At 40.1% G+C, this 19,626-nt stretch overlaps 1 pseudogene; it reads left to right on the top strand.

Moving 5' to 3' along the window:
- The first annotated feature begins 608 nt into the window (after nucleotides 1–608).
- On the top strand, nucleotides 609–1,661 carry LOC129540267 (E3 ubiquitin-protein ligase RNF146-B pseudogene; annotated as a pseudogene).
- The last annotated feature ends 17,965 nt before the right edge of the window (nucleotides 1,662–19,626 follow it).

Raw genomic sequence — 19,626 nt, 5'->3', positions numbered from 1 at the left:
CTAAACAGATTATTCAACTCGATATTAAAAAACAATCAAACAAAAAACACTGGGAAATCTGATTTTCTCCAAAGAAGATATACAGATGGCACATGAAGAAATGCTGAATATAACTGTCCGAGAAATTAAACCAAAATCACAAGGAGATATCACCTCACACTCATCAGAATGTCTATCATCAATTCAAAAATTCTGGAAATAACAAATGTTGACAAGGATGTGGAGAAAGGGAACCCCTTGTACTTAATTGGTGGGAATGTAAATTTGTGCAGTCGCTGTGGAAAACATCATGAAAGTTTCTCAAAAAACTAAAAAATGAACTACCAATTGACCCAGCAATTCCACTCCGAGGCATATATCAGAAGACAGTGAACACTAATTTGAAAAGATACATGAATTCCAATGTGTATTACAGCCTTTTTTACAATAGAAAATATATGGGCTGCGGGCTCAGAGGCCAAAGAGAAAAGACAGAGAGGTGGCTTTGGCGGTGGCCACAGAGCACAGGATGATCCAGCGATGGAGGAGAAAATTCTGCAAACTGGCTAATTACTCATGAAGATGAGATTTTATTTTTGTGCCAGGCATCCGTGGGGTCTGTAATAGAAATGATTGCTGGCTGTGGAGAAATTTATCACTCTATAAACATGCTTCCTACGAACAGGAAAGCAAATGAGTCTTATTCTAATACTGAACCTTCTCTAACTGTCCCTGAATGTGCCATTTGTCTACAAACATGTGTTCACCCAGTCAGTCTGCATTGTAAGCATGTTTTCTGCTATCTATGTGTGAAGGGAGCTTCATGGCTTGTAAAGCGATGTGCCCTCTGTCGACAAGAAATTCCAGAAGATTTCCTTGATAAGCCAACCTTGTTGTCACCAGAGGAACTCAAGGCAGCAAGTAGAGGAAACGGTGAATATGCCTGGTATTATGAAGGAAGAAATGGGTGGTGGCAGTATGACGAGCACACTAGCAGAGAGCTGGAGGATGCTTTTTCCAAAGGTGAAAAGAGCACTGAAATGTTAATTGCCGGGTTTCTGTATGTTGCCAATCTTGAAAATATGGTACAGTATAGGAGAAATGAACATGGAAATCGCAGGAAGATCAAGCGGGATATAATAGATAGACCAAAGAAGGGAGTAGCTGGACATAGGCTGCACTGTGATTCTAATACTGTAAACCTAGCGAGAGAGAGCTCTGCTGACGGAGCAGACAGTGTACTGGCTCAGAGCGGAGCTACTGTTCAGTCGACTTCTGTAAGGCACCTGACATCAGTAGATGGTCAGTTAACAAGCCCCGCCATGCCATCCCCTGATGCAAGCACTACTCTGGAAGACTCTTTTGCACATTTACAACTTGGTGGGGACAGCATACCGGAAAGGAGTCATAGAGGGGAAGGAGAAGAAGAGCATGGATCTTCAGGCAGGGCACCAGCACCAGACACTTCGACTGAAGAAACCGAATCCGATGCCAGCAGGGAGAGTGAGGATGTATCAGCGCTTGTTGCACAACACTCCTTGACCCAACAGAGACTTTTGGTTCCTAATGCAAGTCAGACAGCATCTGATCGATCAGGAACTGATTGATAAGTGGCAGCAGATGGAAGAGTGAGTGTCAGATCTCGAAGGCCTGATGGACAGTGCACAGTAACGGAAGTTTAAATAAAAAAGTTTTCAGATCCATGCTCAAGATGAAAATGGTTATCTATAAATGTCTACCCACGTAACATTACACTCATCCCTAGTAGTGCATTTTGGGAGGTGGGGTGGGAAGGAGTATGGAAAGGATAGACCTGTAATTAAAATGTCTAACACATCTCTGTTGAGAAATTTAGTTAATATAAGGAACCTGAGTGTTAATAGTTGAGAGCTGTTTAGTAATAACCCAGTTTTCTTGAGGTCTGTTTATTTAATAATTTTTAAAAATACCTTCAGTTCTTTTGGCCAGCGTGTGTGTATTATTTTTGCATTAATTGTCCTCATCTGCCTACTGTACTGGTTCGTATTTTTCTGCATGGATTGACATAAAACGATTACAAAAATTTAGCACCTACAAGATGTCTGGTATCAGTATGAAAAGAAAGCTTAATTAACAAGAGAACAAATGTGAATTTGGGGTTTTAAAATAGAAGAATAACAGCTATTTAATAATAAAGTTACTGAAATGGAAATGTAAAGAAACGAGCTTATAACTTATGTTTCAGAATCTTGTCTGTAACACACTTCATGGTGTTTTCATAGGCTTTGCTGTCTAGTCTTTGTAGTTAGCAGTTTCACTTGATCCACATTTTTTTTATTACAGACTTTATAATTTAATAAATACTAGAATTTATCAAAGAAAGAAAAGATATGGAAGCAACCAGTGAACAAAGACACATGGTTCCTCTCTTCAAAGCACTCGCATGGAGTATGGCAGAAGCAAGCATTTGAACACTATAGTAATCCTTAGAAATAATGGCAGATACATGTTCGCTGAGATGGAAAAATTCTTCCAGCATATTGTATAGAAAAGCAAGGCTATAATAGTGCATATAGTATGATTCAATTTCTATAAATTAAAAAAAAATTCACTGATGTATATATGCTCATCCAAATATATGTGTATTATATATTCTAACATTATATAATACATATAATATATATGTTATAAACATTTAGAAAGAACAACAAAGACAAAATATTAACTGTATACGTATTTCTATTGACATACTGATTGGTGTCCTCTAATTTCATTTTTATACTTTTTGAATTTCCATCATCCTGCTCTGCTATCCTGTGAATAGAATAAGAATCACTGTGATGTTAATGTTTGTCAAAATAGTTCTCAAGGTGGGCTGGCCTGCACATTCTTTTTGGGCTTGAAATATTAGCTATACTATATGCAGCACATGGGATCAAGTGGCAGCTGTTGGAGGGGCATAGAGATAAGCACTGCTGACAGGCATGCCTGGGGATACAATGAAAAGAATGATGTACAAATGTTAAACAAGCATGTAAAATCAAAATCTGAGGTTGGAAAGGAGTCCATCAAAAAGATTCCAGCACACTGGACAAAAAGTATCCTTATGTAACAGAGCAGCATGAGCACAGCACTTAGCAGGTAGACTTTGCTCTGCCTTACTACTCCAAATCCTGTTACTAAGCAAAAGACCTTGCTCAGCAATTGGACAGTGCATCCCTGGGCCCCACCCATAAGCAACCAAATATCAATGAGGTATCAACTGGTATGTCTCCTGCTCAGCTATTGGTCAGCTACACAGTGGGCCCTACCTGAAGATATCTGTCAATGAGGGACCATTGGGAAAGTGAATCAGTCAAGAGTCTGTGGTGCAGTGGTCATGTGACTCTTGAATTTGAGCACCTTACAGTTTTTCTTTTTTTCTTTAATCAGGATTATATTTCTGGTAGATGGGGCAACTTGAGTTTCCCTACTCATTATGAGAGCTGAAGTGTCCCCAACAATATTATTGGAGGAGATTGAGCAACTGAACTGAACTGACTGACATTAAACATCCTATTACATAAAGGGACAGTTCAGTTCAGTTCAGTCGCTCAGTCATGTCCGACTCTCCACGACCCCATGAATCACAGCATGCCAGGCCTCCCTGCCCATCACCAACTCCCGGAGTACACTCAAACTCATGTCCACAGAGTCGGTGATGCCATCCAGCCATCTCATTCTCCGTCGTCCCCTTCTTCTCCCACCCCCAACCTTTCCCAGTATCAGAATCTTTTCCAGTGAGTCAACTTGTCGCATGAGGTGGCCAAAGTATTGGAGTTTCAGCTTTAGCATCAGTCCCTCCAATGAACATCCAGGATTGATCTCCTTTAGAATGAACTGGTTGGATCTCCTTGCAGTATAAGGGACTCTCAAGAGTCTTCTCCAACACCACAGTTCAAAAGCATCAATTATTCGGCGATCAGCTTTCTTCACAGTCCAACTCTCACATCCATACATGACCACGGGAAAAAACATAGCCTTGACTAGTCAGACCTTTGTTGGCAAAGTAATGTCTCTGCTTTTTAATATACTATCAAGGTTGGTCATAATTTTCTTTCCAAGTAGTAAACGTCTTTTAATTTCATGGCTGCAATCAACATCTGCAGTGATTTTGGAGCCCAAAAAAATAAAAGCAAGGTGAAAAGACAGCCTTCAGAATTGGAGAAAATAACAGCAAATGAAAAAACTGACAAAGAATTAATCTCCACACTGTACAAGCAGCTCCTGCAGCTCAATTGCAGAAAAATAAATGACCCACTCAAAAAATGAGCCAAAGAACTAAACAGACATTTCTCCAAAGAAGACATACAGATGGCTAACAAACACATGAAAAAATGCTCAACATCCCTCATAATCAGAGAAATGCAAATCAAAACCACAATGTGATACCATTTTACATCAGTCAGAATGGCTGCTTTCCAAAAGTCTACATGCAATAAATGCAGGAGAGGGTGTGGAGAAAAGGGAACCCTCTTACACTGTTGGTGGGAATGCAAACTAGTACAGCCACTATGGAGAACAGTGTGGAGATTCCTCAAAAAACTGGAAATAGAGCTGCCATATGATCCAGCAATTGCACTCCTGGGCGTACACACCAAGGAAACCAGAATTGAAAGAAACACATGTACTCCAATGTTCATTGTAGCACTGTTTATAATAGTGAGGGCATGGAAGTAACCTAGACGTCCATCTGCAGACGAATGGATAAGAAAACTTTGGTACATATACACAATGGAGTATTTTTCAGCCATCAGAAAGAATGCATTTGAATCAGTTCTTATGAGGTGAATGAAATTGGAGTCTATTATACAGAGAGATGTAAGCCAGAAAGCAAAACACCAATACAGTATACTAACGCATATATATGGAATTTAGAAAATGCTAATCTTAACACTGTATACGAGACAGCAAAAGAGACATAGGTGTATAGAACAGTATTTGGGACTCAGTGGGAGAGGGTGAATGTGGGATGATTTGGGAGAATGGCATTGAATCATGAATATTATCACGTGTGAAATAAATCACCAGTCCAGTTTTGACGCATGATACAGGATGCTCGGGGATGGTGCATGGGGATGACCTGGTGGGAGGATCTGGGGAGGAGGTAAGTGGTAGGGGGGTTTAAGAAAGGGAACACATGTACACCTGGGGCAGATTCATGTCAATGTATGGCAAAACCAACCAGCATATTACTGTAATTAGCCTCCAATAATAAAATATAGATTGCCAGAACACAGATGGGAAGAGGGTTCACCATGGGGATGGTGAATGTCATACTTCCCCTCAGAAAAGCAGGCAGAAATCAACTCCTGGCCACCTACGTCATAAAGGGCTTTGTTGCATCACTCGCCTATGCTGTCAGCTAAAGGTGCTCAGGAGGCACAAAATGCTGATACAATTAAAACCCACAGCTAGCACTCCCAATGTTTAAAATAATGTTGGGAGGGAACAGAAAAAAATATCAATTAGGCCACTGTTATCCTAAAAATTTGATGGGAGCAGTGCGTTCCCAAGGGCAGAACAGTGGATGTGGCCCAATCCTGGTGCATACGCCAAACAGGATCACCACAGACAGATAAATTTTTGGGTAGGAGGACAGCATGCAGTTTGTGTGATCTTAGTTCCCTGACCTGGAGAATCCCAGGGACGGGGGACCCTGGTGGGCTTCTGTTTATGGGGACACACAGAGTCGGACATGACTGAAGCGACGCAGCAGAAGCAGCAGTTCCCTGACTAGGGATTGAAAACGTTTGTGTTTCCTTGCTACTTTTCTGTTTAGTCGATCTACCCATAGGTGTGTGTGGGGTATTAAAGTCTCCCACTCTTATCGTGTTATTGTTAATTTCCCCTTTCATAATTATTAACATTTGTCTTACCTATTGCCGTGCCCCTGTGTTGGGTGCAAATCTATTTATAATTGTTATATCTTCTTTTTGGATTGATCCTTTGATCATCATGTAGTATCCTTCTTTGTCTCTTTTCACAGCCTTTGTCTTAAAGTCTATTTTTTCTGATATGAGTATTGCCACTCCTGCTTTCTTTTGGTCTCTATTTGCGTGGAATATATTTTTCCAGCACTTCCCTTTCAGCCTGTATGTTTCCCTCATTTCGAGATAGGTCTCTTGCAGACAACATATATAGGGGGTCTTGTTTTTGTATCCATTCAGCCAGTTTTGTCTTTTGGTTGGGTTGGGGCATTCAACCCATTTACATTTAAGGTCATTATTGATAAGTATGATCCCATTGCCATTTACGTTATTATTTTGGATTTGGGGTTATACCCCCTTTCTCGGCTTCCTGTCTAGAGACGGTCCTTTAGCTTTTGTTGAAGAGTTGATTTGGTGATACTGATATCTCTCAGGTTTCGCATGTTTGTAAATCTTTGGATTAATCCTTCATATATGAATGAGATCCTTGCTGGTTATAGTAATCTGTAGGCTATTTTCTTTCATCATTGTAAGTATGCCCTGCCATTCCCTCCTGGCCTGAAGAGTCTCTATTGAAAGATCAGCTGTGATCCTTGTGTGTTATTTGCTGTTTTTCCCTTGCTGCTTTTAATATTTGTTCTTTGTTTTTGATCTTTCCTAATTTTATTAATATGTGTCTTCTGGTGTTTTGCCTTGGGTTTTTCCTGTTTTGGACTCTCTGGGTTTCTTGCAATTGGGTGATTATTTCCTTCCCCATTTTATTGAACTTTTCAACTATCATCTCGTCAAGTATTTTCCAATGGTCTTTGCTTTTGTCTTCGTCTTCTGGAACTCCTATGATTCGAATGGTGCGGCGTTTAACATTGTTCCAGAGTTCACAGAGATTGTCCTCATATCTTTTAAATTGTTTTTCTTATTTCCTCTCACTTTCATTTATTTCTACCATTCTATCGTCTATCTCACTTATCCTATCTTCTGCCTCTGTTATTCTACAGTTGGTTCCCTTCAGAGTATTTTGGATCTCATCTATTGCATTATTCCTTATGTATGGGCTCTTTTTTTATTTCTTCTAGGTGCTTGTTAAACCTTTCTTGCATCTTCTCGGTCCTCGATTCCAGACTATTTATCTGTAACTCCATTTTGTTTTCAAGATTTTGGATCATTTTCACTATCATTATTTGGAATTCTTTATCAGGTAGATTCCCTATCACTTTCTTTTTTGATTGGCTTAGTGGGCATTTATTTATTTATTTATTTATCTCTATGTGAAGAGTTTGAGGAGGTAACCACACGTTTGCTTACTCACAAAGCAAGGCAGAGGAAACATTGATATTACACAGCATGCTCATTGTTTCCCCATAACAATGCCAGGTCATGAATTTACCCACTCTGAATGCCTATTCCAGGCCCTCTTATTTCATAGAACACCCCTTCCCACAACTATGACAAAGGCTTCCATGGCTGAGAACAATGTACGTTGTCAGGAGTGGAGCCAACTCAGATCCGGCCTACATCTGAACAATTTGAGAGCAGCCATTACCAGTGCTTATGGAGGTGGCACAGTGGGAGTATCTGGAACTCTGACTGGTATGCTGGGGATGTCCTTTTATGCACCCAAGTAGATATTGGGCAACCCTGCTTGCTCCAGCACTTCCTTCTTTAGGAGGAAAATCCCCAATCCTGGAAGGGGATACAGCACACACTTACATGAAGTGGAATCAGCATGGACCTGAAACTCAGGGCTTCTGTACCATCAGCTGGATACTCAACCTCACTCCCCAATAGGCAGGGTTGGCTACTGAACTCAGGAGAAGTCCAGGCTCCTACCTGGCACTGGTTCTGGCCTCTCTATCTCTAGCCCCACCTCTCACCAAAGTGAGAGTTGTCAAAATACAAGAAACAAAATTAATCTTGAACATAAAATTATGATAACCGCCCAATAGGAAAAACAAATGGAAAAACAAGTTAAAAAGGAGTACAGTTTAAGAGACTTCTAGACAACATCAAGTATGAAAATCTTTTATAGGGATCATAGAAGGAAAAAGAGAGAGAGAAATGTGTCAAAATATATATTTAACATGCTGAAAGGGAATAACTTGCAACCTATAATACTCTACCCAGCAAGATTATCATCCACTATTGGAGAGAAGAACTTCTCAGACAAGCAAAAGCTAAGAGCTTATCCATACTAAACCAACTCGGAAGGAAATATTAAAGTGTCTTCTCTAAATGGAAAAAGAAGTAAAAATCTACAGAGAAGGGAAAAACTCCCACCAGTACTCATAAACACATAGTAAAAGCTGTGTACCAACCAAGTAGATAACCTAATATGAAAATTAAAACACAAGTTAATTAAAAATTAAACGCTAACAACATTAAACATCCTATTACATCAATGGACGGAGAATCCTGATAGAAAAGCAATAAGAAAACTGTAGTCTTAAATTACAGATTAGAGTAGTTGAACTTAATAGATACCCACAGCATTTGTTGTTGTTCTTCAGTAACTAAGTTTTCTCACTCTTTTGAAACCCCATGGGCTGTAGCCCTCCAGGCTCCACTGTCCATGGGATTTCCCCAGAAAGAACACTGGACTTTATTGCATTTCCTTTTCCAGAGGAGCTTGCTGACCCAGGGATCAAATGTGCATCTTCTGGTTGCAGGCAAATTCTTTACCTCTGAACCACCTGGCATAGTATATCCCAAAATAGCAGAATACACACCTTCAATTGAGTACAGGACATTTTTTCAGTGATGATCAAATTCTGGGCCACAAAACAAGGCTCAACACATTTAAGAAGACAGATATTATCTAAAGCACTTTTTGTAACCACAATGGAACAAAATAAGAAAACAATTATAGGAGGGGAATATGGTACAAACACAAACATATGGAGACGAAACAACATGCTACTAAATACCAATAAGCCAATGAAGAAATAAAAAAGGGATTCAGAAAATACTTTGAGACTAATAAAAACACCAACTTTCCAAAATCTCTTGGATTTAGCAAAAGCAGATCTAGGGGAAATTGTATAGTGATAGATGCTTCTCTCAAGGCAGGTGGAAAAACTGATATAAAAAACTTACTCTATAAATGAAGTAGAAATATAAGAAAAAAAAAAGCCCCAAATCCTCAGAATGAAGGCAATAATAAAGATCAGAGAGGACATTAATAAAATTGAGAATTCCATATTTCCTAAAGTAAATAAATATCAGTTAAGCGAAAAGATATTTTTTGAAAATATAAAAAAAAATAATTCTTCAGCCAGGTTCATAGAAAAATAAATGATGATGACTCAAACAAACAAATGCAAAGGAGACATTACAGCCAACATCACAGCAATAGGGAAAAATCATAAAAGGATACTACAAATAGTTATATGCCAAACAATTGGACAACCTAGAAGAAACTGACAAATCTCCAGGACCATACAACCTTACAAAACTGAATAAAGAAGGAATTTATAATCTGAATAGTTGAAACACTAGTAGTGAAATTGAATTTATAATAAAAATCTCTTAGTAAAATAAAGTTCAGGACCACACAGCTTCACAGCAGGATGTTTACAAACATATACAGAAGAGCTTATACACAACATTCTCAAACTACTCCAAAAAATTGAGAAAATGGAGTACTCCCAGATTTTTTATGAAGCTAATATTTTCCTAATACCAAAACCAGTCAAAGACACCACCAAGAAAGGAACCTCAATGCCAATATTTCTGTTGAATATAGATGTGAATATTCTTCACAAAATATTAGAGAACCAAATTCAACATCACATTGAAACCATCATATACCATGATCAAGATGAACTTATTCCAGGGGTACAAGGATGGTTCAATAGCTGCAAATTAGTTAGTGCTGTACACCACATTATGAAAGAGAAGGACAAAAATCACATGATCATCTCAACAGATGCTGTAAAAGCATTTGGTAAAATTCAATATTCATGCATTTCAAAAACTCTCACCATATTTGCTATGAAATCATAATCAGAGAAACCTATCGAACTGATCACATGGACCACAACCGTATGTGGTCCACTGGAGAAGGGAATGGCAACCCACTTCAGTATATTTGCATTGAGAACCCCATGAAGAGTATGAAAAGGCACAATGATAGTATATTGAATGAGGAAATCCCCAGGTCGGTAGGTGCCCATGCTACTGGAGATCAGTGGAGAACTCCAGAAGGAATGAAGGGATGGAGCCAAAGCAAAACCAATACCCAGTTGTGGATGTGACTGTTGACGGAAGCAAGGTCCGATGCTGTAAAGAGCAATATTGCATAGGAACCTGGAATGTTAGGTCCATGAATCAAGGCAAATTTGAAGTGGTCAAACAGGAGATGGCAAGATTGAACATATATGTTCTAGGAATCAGTGAACTAAAATGGACTGGAATGGGTGAATTTAACTCAGGTGACTTTTATATCTACTACTGTGTGCAGGAATCCCTTAGAAGAAATGGAGTAGCCATCACGGTCAATAAGAGTCCGAAATGCAGTACTTGGATGCAATCTAATTTCAGGGTTTATGCATGTTACAGGATGCTCGGGGCTGGAGTGCGGGGATGACCCAGAGGGAGCATAAAGGGAGGAGGGAGGTGGGAGGGAGGTTCAGGAGGGAGAACTCATGTACACCTGGGGTGAATTCATGTCAATATATGGCAAAAGCAACCAATATAATATTGTAAAATAATTTGCCTCCAATAAAAAATAAATAAATTAAAAAAATTAATCTATATTAAAAAATAAATAAATAAAAAACGACAGAATGATTTATCTTCATTTCCAAGGCAAACCATTCAATATTATAGTAATCCAAGCCTATGCCCCAACCAGTAACGCTGATGAAGCCAAAGTTGAACGATTCTATGAAGACCTACAAGACCTTTTAGAACTAACACCCAAAAAAGATGTCCTTTTCATTATAGGGGACTAAAATGCAAAAGTAGGAAGTCTACAAACACCTGGAGTAACAGGCAAATTTGGCCTTGGAGCATGGAATGAAGCAGGGCAAAGGCTAATAGAGTTTTGCCAAGAGAACGCACTGGTCATAGCAAACACCCTCTTCCAACAACACAAGAGAAGACTCTACACATGGACATCACCAGATAGTCAACACCGAAATCAGATTTATTATATTCTTTGAAGCCAAAGATGGAGAAGCTGTATACAGATAGCAAAAACAAGACCAGGAGCTGACTGTGGCTCAGATCATGAACTCCTTATTGAAAAATTCAGACTTGAAGAAAATAGGGAAAACCACTAGACCATTCAGATATGACCTAATAAAAATCCCTTATGAATATACACTTGAAGTGAGAAATAGATTTAAGGGACTAGATCTGATCGATAGAGTGCCTGATGAACTCTGGACAGAGGTTTATGACATTGTACAGGAGACAGGGAACAAGACCATCTCCATGGAAAAGAAATGCAAAAAAGCAAAATGGCTGTCTGAGGAGGCCTTACAAATAGCTGTAAAAAAAGAGAAGTGAAAAGCAAAAGATAAAAGGAAAGATATAAGCATCTGAATGCAGAGTTCCAAAGAATAGCATGGAGCGATCAGAAAGCCTTTCTCAGTGATCAATGCAAAGAAATAGAGGAAAACAACAGAATAGGAAAAACAAGAGATCTCTTGAAGAAAATTAGAGTTTTCAAGGGAACATCTCATGCAAAGATGGGCGCGAAAAGGACAGAAATGGTATGGACCTAACAGAAGCAGAAGATATTAAGAGGTGACAAGTATACACAGAAGAACTGTACAAAAAAAGATCTTCATGACCAAGATAATCACGATAACGTGATCACTGGCCTAGAGTCAGTCACCTTGGAATGTGAAGTCAAGTAGGCCTTAGTAAGCATCACTAAGAACAAAGCTAGTGGAGGTAATGGAATTCCAGTTGAGCTATTTCAAATCCTGAAAGATGATGCTGTGAAGGTGCTGCACTTAATATGCCAGCAAATTTGGAAAACTCAGCAGTGGCCACAGGACTAGAAAAGGTCAGTCTTCATTCCAATCCCAAGGAAAGGCAATGCCAAAGAATACTCAAACTATCGCACAATTGCACTCATCTCACATGCTAGTAAAGTCATGCTCAAAATTCTCCAAGCCAGGCTTCAGCAATATGTGAACCATGAACTTCCAGATGTTCAAGTAGGTTTTAGAAAAGGCAGAGGAACCAGAGAACAAATCGCCAACATCCGCTGGATCATGGAGAAAGCAAGAGAGTTCCAGAAAAACATCCATTTTTTCTGCTTCATTGACTATGCCAAAGCATTTGACTGTGTGTTTCACAATAAACTGTGGAAAATTCTGAAAGTGATGGGGATACCAGACCACCTGACCTGTCTCTTGAGAAACCGGTATGCAAGTCAGGAAGCAACAGTTAGAACTGGACATGGAACAACAGACTGGTTCCAAATAGGAAAAGGTGTATGTCTAGGTTGTATATTGTCACCTTGCTAATTTAACTTATATGCCGAGTACATCATGAGGAAAGCTGGTGTGGAAGAAGCATAAGCTGGAATCAAGATTGCTGGAATCCAGATTGCTGGGAGAAATAACAATAACATCAGATATGCAGATGACAACACCCTTATGTCAGAAGGTGTAGAGGTACTCAAAAGCCTCTTGATGAAAGTGAAAGAAGAGAGTGAAAATGTTGGCTTGAAGCTCAACATTCAGAAAACAAAGATCATGGCATCTTGTCCCATTACTTCATGGGGAATAGATGGGGAAACAGTGGAAACAGTGACAGACTTTATATTTGGGGGCTCCAAAATCACTGTGGATCCTGATTGCAGACATGAAATAAAAAGACCCTTACTCTTTGAAAGGAAAATTTTGACCAACCTAGATAGTATATTAAAAAGCAGAGACATTACTTTGCCAACAAATGTCCGGCTAGTCACAGCTATGATTTTTTCCAGTGGTCATGTATGGATGAGACAGTTGGACTGTGAAGAAGGCTGATCGCCAAAGAATTGATCCTTTTGAACTGTGGTGATGGAGAAGATTCTTGACAGTCCCTTGGACTGCAAGGAGATCCAACCAGTCCATTCTAAATGAGACAAATCCTGGGTATTCAGTGGAAGGACTGAGGCTAAACGCTGAAACTCCAATACTTTGGCCACATCATGCTGTGTTGACTCACTGGGAAAGACTGTGATGCTGGGAAGGATTGGGGGCAGGAGAAGAAGGGGATGACAGAGAATGAAATGGGTGGATGGCATCACCGACTTGATGGACATGAGCGGGAGTGAACTCCAGGAGTTGGTGATGGACAGGGAGGCCTGGTGTGCTGTGATTCATGGGGTCACAGAGAGTTGGACAAGACTGAGCGACCGAATTGAACTGAACTGAATTTCATTGTTATACTTTTTTAATTTCCAAAATCCTGCTGTGTTATACTGTGAATAGAAAAATAATCAATGTGATTTTAAGGTTTGTCAAAGTAGTTCTCAAATTGGGCTGGCCTTCACATTCTTGTTGGGTTTGAAATATTAGCTATACTATTTGCGGCACATGGGATCAGGTGGCAACTGTTGGAGGGGCATAGAGATAAGCACTGATGACAGGCATGCCTGGGAATACAATGAAAAGAATGATGTACAAAAGTTAAACAAGCATGTGAAATCAAAACCTGAGTTTGGAAAGGAGTCCATCAAAAATATTCTGGCACACTGGACCCAAAGTATCCTTATGTAACAGAGCAGCGTGAGCACAGCCCTTAGCAGGTAGCCATTGCTGTGCCTTAATATTCCACATCTTGTTACTAAGCCACAGGTCTTTCTCAGCAATTGGACAGTGCCTCCCTGTGCCCTGTCCATAAGCAACCAACTATCAATGAGGTACCTACTGATACGTCTCCTGCTCACCTATTGGTCAGCTACACAGTGGGTACTACCTGATGATAACTGTCCATGAAGGACCATTGGGGAAGTGATTAAGTCAAGAGACCATGGTGCAGTGGTTATGTGACTCTTGCCTTTAGGCACATTTTCTTTCTTTTAAATCAGGAATGAATTTATGTTAAATGGGGCAAGTTGAGTTTCCCCACTCAATATGAAAGTTGAAGGATCCCCAACAATATTAGTGGAGGAGACATTTAACACTTCTTTTCTCTGATGTGTAATCTTATGGAGATGGTGTATTGACCTTGGGGCAACAGACTGAGGATTCACCAAATCTTGGGGTGTCTAAAGCTCATTGGAATAGAAAAAACATACAACAAGTTCTTAATTACCTTTTTCCATGTTAAGTGCTTGCTCTTACATTCTTTAAGCCCCATAAGAACCCCCAGTAGGAAGAGGGTGGTCTAGAGCTGAAGTGACTAGAGGACTCTGAAGTGCTGAAATGGGAAGAAAAGTGTTCATACTGGGATGGAGGATTCAGGAATGTTGATGGGAGACATATGAGTCAAAGAATAAAGGCCACTGAAGGAAAAGTTTAAAGGTGATGAGCAGAAACACCATGTCCCTGAATCACCACTTCCCAGAATGAGACACTCAGAGGTGTCAGGAGTAGGTAAGTTGTATCATGGCCTCCGTCAATATCCACTAGCCCATGTTGATGGGCCAAGTGATACACTGTGATGTCTAAGACCCCAAGGCCACCATTGGCTGGGGGAGTGCCTAGCTGACCAATCAGATTGAAGGGTGTGGCTCCTCATTGTCCTGAGAAGTTACATATAGGGGAGTCAGAGGCAGAGATTCTGGGTTAGGCCACTTTGTGGGATCATCATGACTAAGATAACCAGGAAGTAACAGAAGCCAAGAAGAGTTGCAACATGGCTTGTTTCAGGAATGAAAGGAAGAAACACAACCCATTGTCACCAGAGATACAGAGGCAGTGTGAAGGTAAGATGTTCTCCATTGACTTTGCTGCCCAAGACCTCTAGACTGCCCTTGCCTTGCACAAAAGCCCTCATCAGCCCACATCACTTTTTTATGAAATCTACCTTCCAACTAACTTGTTATACTCTTTCTTCAAAACTAATACCCTTCTCTTTTCTTTCCAGGCACGAAATATGACCATGAGGGAAAGAAGACCTCTAAAAGACACTTTGAGAAAGATAATATGCCACTCAGTCGAAGAAGGTGAAGAAAACAAGTAAACCAAACTGTTTTTTTCTGTTCCTGTGCACGGAAGACACTGAATCAACGCCGAAAAATGTACCAAAATATGAGGCAGAGTCCAAGAAGGAGGCAGAATGGAAAGAGAAGATAAGTTCAGCCGCCCCAGAATGAGAGACCCTGGAGAAGTATAACATGGGCAGCCAGTAACTGAATACCAAAGGTCAGAAAGTTTAGAATTGTTTCTCCAGAGGTCTCCTTTCTCACAAATGGCCACCCAGGAAAAGACTGACTCTCACACTAACATGGAAAACTGGTGGATGCCATTAAAATAAACATGAAATGGTGAAAAGATGGTATTTGTGTATGTATGTGTATGTGTGTGTGTGTGTGTGAATATTCTGATGGGAAGGGAGGGGCAGGAGAGAAGTGGTGGGCACCTGAGTGGGGAGGGGTGTGGTGTCCCGAGAGATTGGGGAGCAGACCCTCAGGCACCAAGTTAAACAGAGAGTAGAGGTCTGGACTCGGTCAGGAGTCTGAACTGAAGATGGAAATCCGTGCTTAACAATTGATCTCAGAGGCAAGGATTAGTGGTGTGGTGTTACTGCCTTTGTTTCTGGTGTGGAATGACATTAGGGGCTAGATTGCCAGAACCCAGATGGGAAGAGGGTTCAACATGGGGAATGTGAATGTCATACTTCCACTGAGAAAAGCAAGCAGAAATCAGCTCCTGGCCACCTACATCATAAAGGGCTTTTTTGCATCAGCTAAAGGTACTCAGAAGGCACAAAATGCTAATACAACAAAAACCCACAGCTAGCACTTCCAAACATTAAAATAATGTTTGGAGGGGATATAGCAAATATCAATTAGGCCACTGTTATCCTAAGAAATTGATGGGAACAGTGTGTTCCCAAGGGCAGGGCAGGGGAGGTGCCCCATTCCCAGTGCATATGACAAACAGGATCACCACAGACAGATAATTTTTTGGGGTGGGGTGACCATGCAATTTGTGGGATCTTTGTTCCCTGACGAGGGATTGAAAATGTTTCTGTTTCCTTGTTAATTTTCTGTTTAGTCGATCTATCCATAGGTGTGAGTGGAGTGCTAAATTCTCCCATTCTTATTGTGTTATTGTTAATTTCCCCTTTCATAATTATTAACATTTGTCTTACATTTTACGGTGATCCTGTGTTGGGTGCAAATATATTTATAATTGTTATATCTTCTTTTTGGATTGATCATTTGATCATCATGTAGTGTCCTTCTTTGTCTCTTTTCCCAGCCTTTGTCTTAACATCTATTTTATCTGATATGGCTATTGCTACTCCTGCTTTATTTTGGTATCTACTTGCATGGAGTATGTTTTTCCAGCCCTTCCTTTTCAGTCTGTATGTGTCCCTTTTTTCGAGGTGTGTCTCTTGTAGACAAGCTATATAGGGGTCTTGTTTTTGTATCCATTCAGACAGTCTTTGCCTTTTGGTTTGGGCTTTTAACTCATTTACATTTAAGGTCATTATTGATAAGTATGATCCCGTTGCCATTTACTTTATTGTTTTGAGTTCAGGTTTATACCCCCTTTCTCTGCTTCCTGTCTATAGAAGGTCCTTTAGCATTTGTTGGAGAGCTGGTTTGGTGATGCTGAATTGTCTCAGCTTTTGCTTGTGTGTAAAGTTTTGGATTTCTCCTTCATATTTGAATGAGATCTTTGCTGGTTTCAGTAATCTGGGCTGTTGGCTCTTTTCTTTCTTCACTGTAAGTATGTCTTGCCATTCCCTCCTGGCCTTAAGAGTTTCTATTGAAAGATCAGCTGTGATCCTTGTGGGAAACCCCTTGTGTGTTATTTGTTGTTTTTCCTGTGCTGCCTTTAATATTTGTTCTTTGTCTTTGATCTTTGTTAATTTTATTAATATGTGTCTTTTGGTGTTTTGCCTTGGGCTTTTACTGTTTGGGACACTCTGGTTTTCTTGGACTTGGGTGATTATTTCCTTCCCCATTTTAAGAAATTTTCAACTATCATCTCCTCAAGTATTCTCTTAAGGTCTTTCTTTTTGTCCACATTTTCTGGACTCCTATGATACGAATGTTGGGGTTTTAACATTGTCCCAGAGGTCTCTGAGATTGTGTTCATTTCTTTGAATCCGTTTTTCTTTTTGTCCTCTATTTTTCATTAATTTCTAACATTCTATCTTCTATCTCACTTATCCTATATTCTGAGTAAGTTATGATACCCCTGGTTCCCTCCAGAGTGTTTTGGATCTCATCTGTTGCATTATTCCTTATGTATTGACTCTTTTTCTTCTAGGTGCTTGTTAAACCTTTCTTTCATTTTCTCGATCCTTGTCTCCAGGCTATTTATCTGTAACTCCATTTTGTTTTCCAGATTTTGGATCACTTTCATTACCATTATTCAGAATTTTTCATCAGGTAGATTCCCTATCTCTTCCGCTTTTGTTTGGATTGGTGGGCATTTATTTATTTATCTCTATGTGAAGAGTTTGCCGAAGCAACCACACGTTTGCTTACTCACAAAGTCAGGCAGAGGAAACATGTTGAAACTGCACAGGATGCTGGCTGTTTCCCCATAACATTGCCTGGTCATGACCTAACCCACTCTGAATGCCTACTCCAGCCCCTCTTATTTCATAGAACACCCCTTCCCACAACTATTACAAAGGCTTCCATGGCTGAGAAGAATGTACAGGTATCAGCAATGGTGCCAACTCAGATCTGATCTACATCTGAACAAGTTGAGAGCAGCCATTACCAGTGCTTATGGAGGTGGCACAGTGGGAGTATCTGGAACTCTGACTGGTGTGCTGGGACTGTCCTAGGATGCACCCAGGACGATATTGGGCACCTCTTCTTGCTCCAGCACTTCGTTCTTTTGGGGCAAAGTTTCCAATGCTGGAAGGGTATACAGCACACACTTACATGAAATGGAATCAGCATGGACCTGAAATTCAGGGCTTCTGTACCATCAACTGGATACTCAGCCTAACTCCCCAATAGGCAGGGTTGACTACTGAGCACAGGAGAAATCCGGCCTCTAACTGGCACTGCTTCTGGCCCCTCTGTTTCTAGCCCTACCTCTCACGAAATTGAGAGTTGCCAATAAACAAGAAGAAAAATGAATCCGGAAGCTAAAATTATGGAAATCGCCAAATAGGAAAAATAAAACGAAAAACAAGTTAAAAAGGAGTACAGTTTAAGAGATTTCTAGACAACATCAAGTATACTAACATTCACTTTATGGAGTCGTAGATGGCAAAGCAGAGAAGGCAATGGCAAGCTACTCCAGTACTCTTGACTAGAAAATCACATGGATGGAGGAACCTGGTAGGCTGCAGTCCATGGGGTCGCTAAGGGTCGGACACGACTGAGCGACTTCAGTTTCACTTTTCACTTGCACATTTTGGAGAAGGAAATGGCAACCCACTCCAGTGTTCTTGCCTGGAGAATCCCAGGGACGGGGGAGCCTGTTTTGCTTCCGTCTATGGGGTCACACAGAGTCGGACACGACTGAAGTGACTTAGCAACAACAGTAGCAGCAGATGGAAAAGAGAGAGAGAAAGGGGTCAAAAATATGTATTTAACGTGCTGATAGGGAAAAACTTGCAAAATATAATACTCTACCCAGCAAAGTTATCATCCAGAATTGGAGAGAAGAACTTGTCTGACAAGCAACAACTAAGAGCTTATCCATACTAAACCAACTCGGAAGGAATTTTAAAAGAGATTTCTCTAGGTGGAAAAAGAAGTAAAAATCTACAGAGAAGGGAAAAACTCCCGCCAGAAAACACAAACACACAGTAAAGGCTGTGGATCAACCAAGTACATAATCTAGTATGAAATTTAAGAGAAAAGTGAATTGCAAATTAAATGAGAACTACATTAATTATCCTATTATATCAATGGAAAGAGCATCCTGATAGAAAAGCAATAAGAAAACTGTAGTCTTAAATTACAGATTAGAGTAGTTGAACTTAATAGACACCTACAGCATTTGTTGTTTTTCTTCAGTTACTAAGTTGTGTGACTCTTTTGAAACACCAAGGGCTGTAGCCCTCCATGCTCCTCTGTCCATGGGATTTCCCAGGCAAGAACACTGGAGTTTATTGCATTTCCTTTTCCAGGGGATCTTGCTGACCCCGGGATCCAATCTGCATCTTCTGCATGGCAGGCAGATTCTTTAACTCTGAGCCACCTGCCAGAGTCTATCCCAAAATAGCAGAATACACACCTTCAAGTGCACACAGGACATTTTTGCAGGGATGATCAAAGGCTGGGCCACAAAACAAGTCTCAACACATTTAAGAAGACAGAAATTATATCACTTTTTTTGACCACAGTGGTACAAAATAAGAAATCAATGACAGGAGGGGAATATGGGAGAAACACAAACATATGGAGATGAAACCACATGCTACTAAATACCAATGAGCTAATGAAGAAATCAAAAAGGAAATCAGAAAATTCTTTGAGACTAATAAAAACACCATCTTTCCAAAATCTACTGGATTTAGCATAAGCAGTTCTAGGGGAATTGTATAGTGACAGATGCTTCCCTCCATGCTGGGGGATAAATTGAAAAGAAAAACTATATAAATG

This window comes from Moschus berezovskii, chromosome 23 (genome assembly GCF_049115385.1).
Source record: "Moschus berezovskii isolate FMDL1 chromosome 23, NW_MosBer_1.0, whole genome shotgun sequence".
NCBI classification, from domain to species: domain Eukaryota; kingdom Metazoa; phylum Chordata; class Mammalia; order Artiodactyla; family Moschidae; genus Moschus; species Moschus berezovskii.
This window is presented reverse-complemented; position numbering and strand designations above follow the sequence as displayed.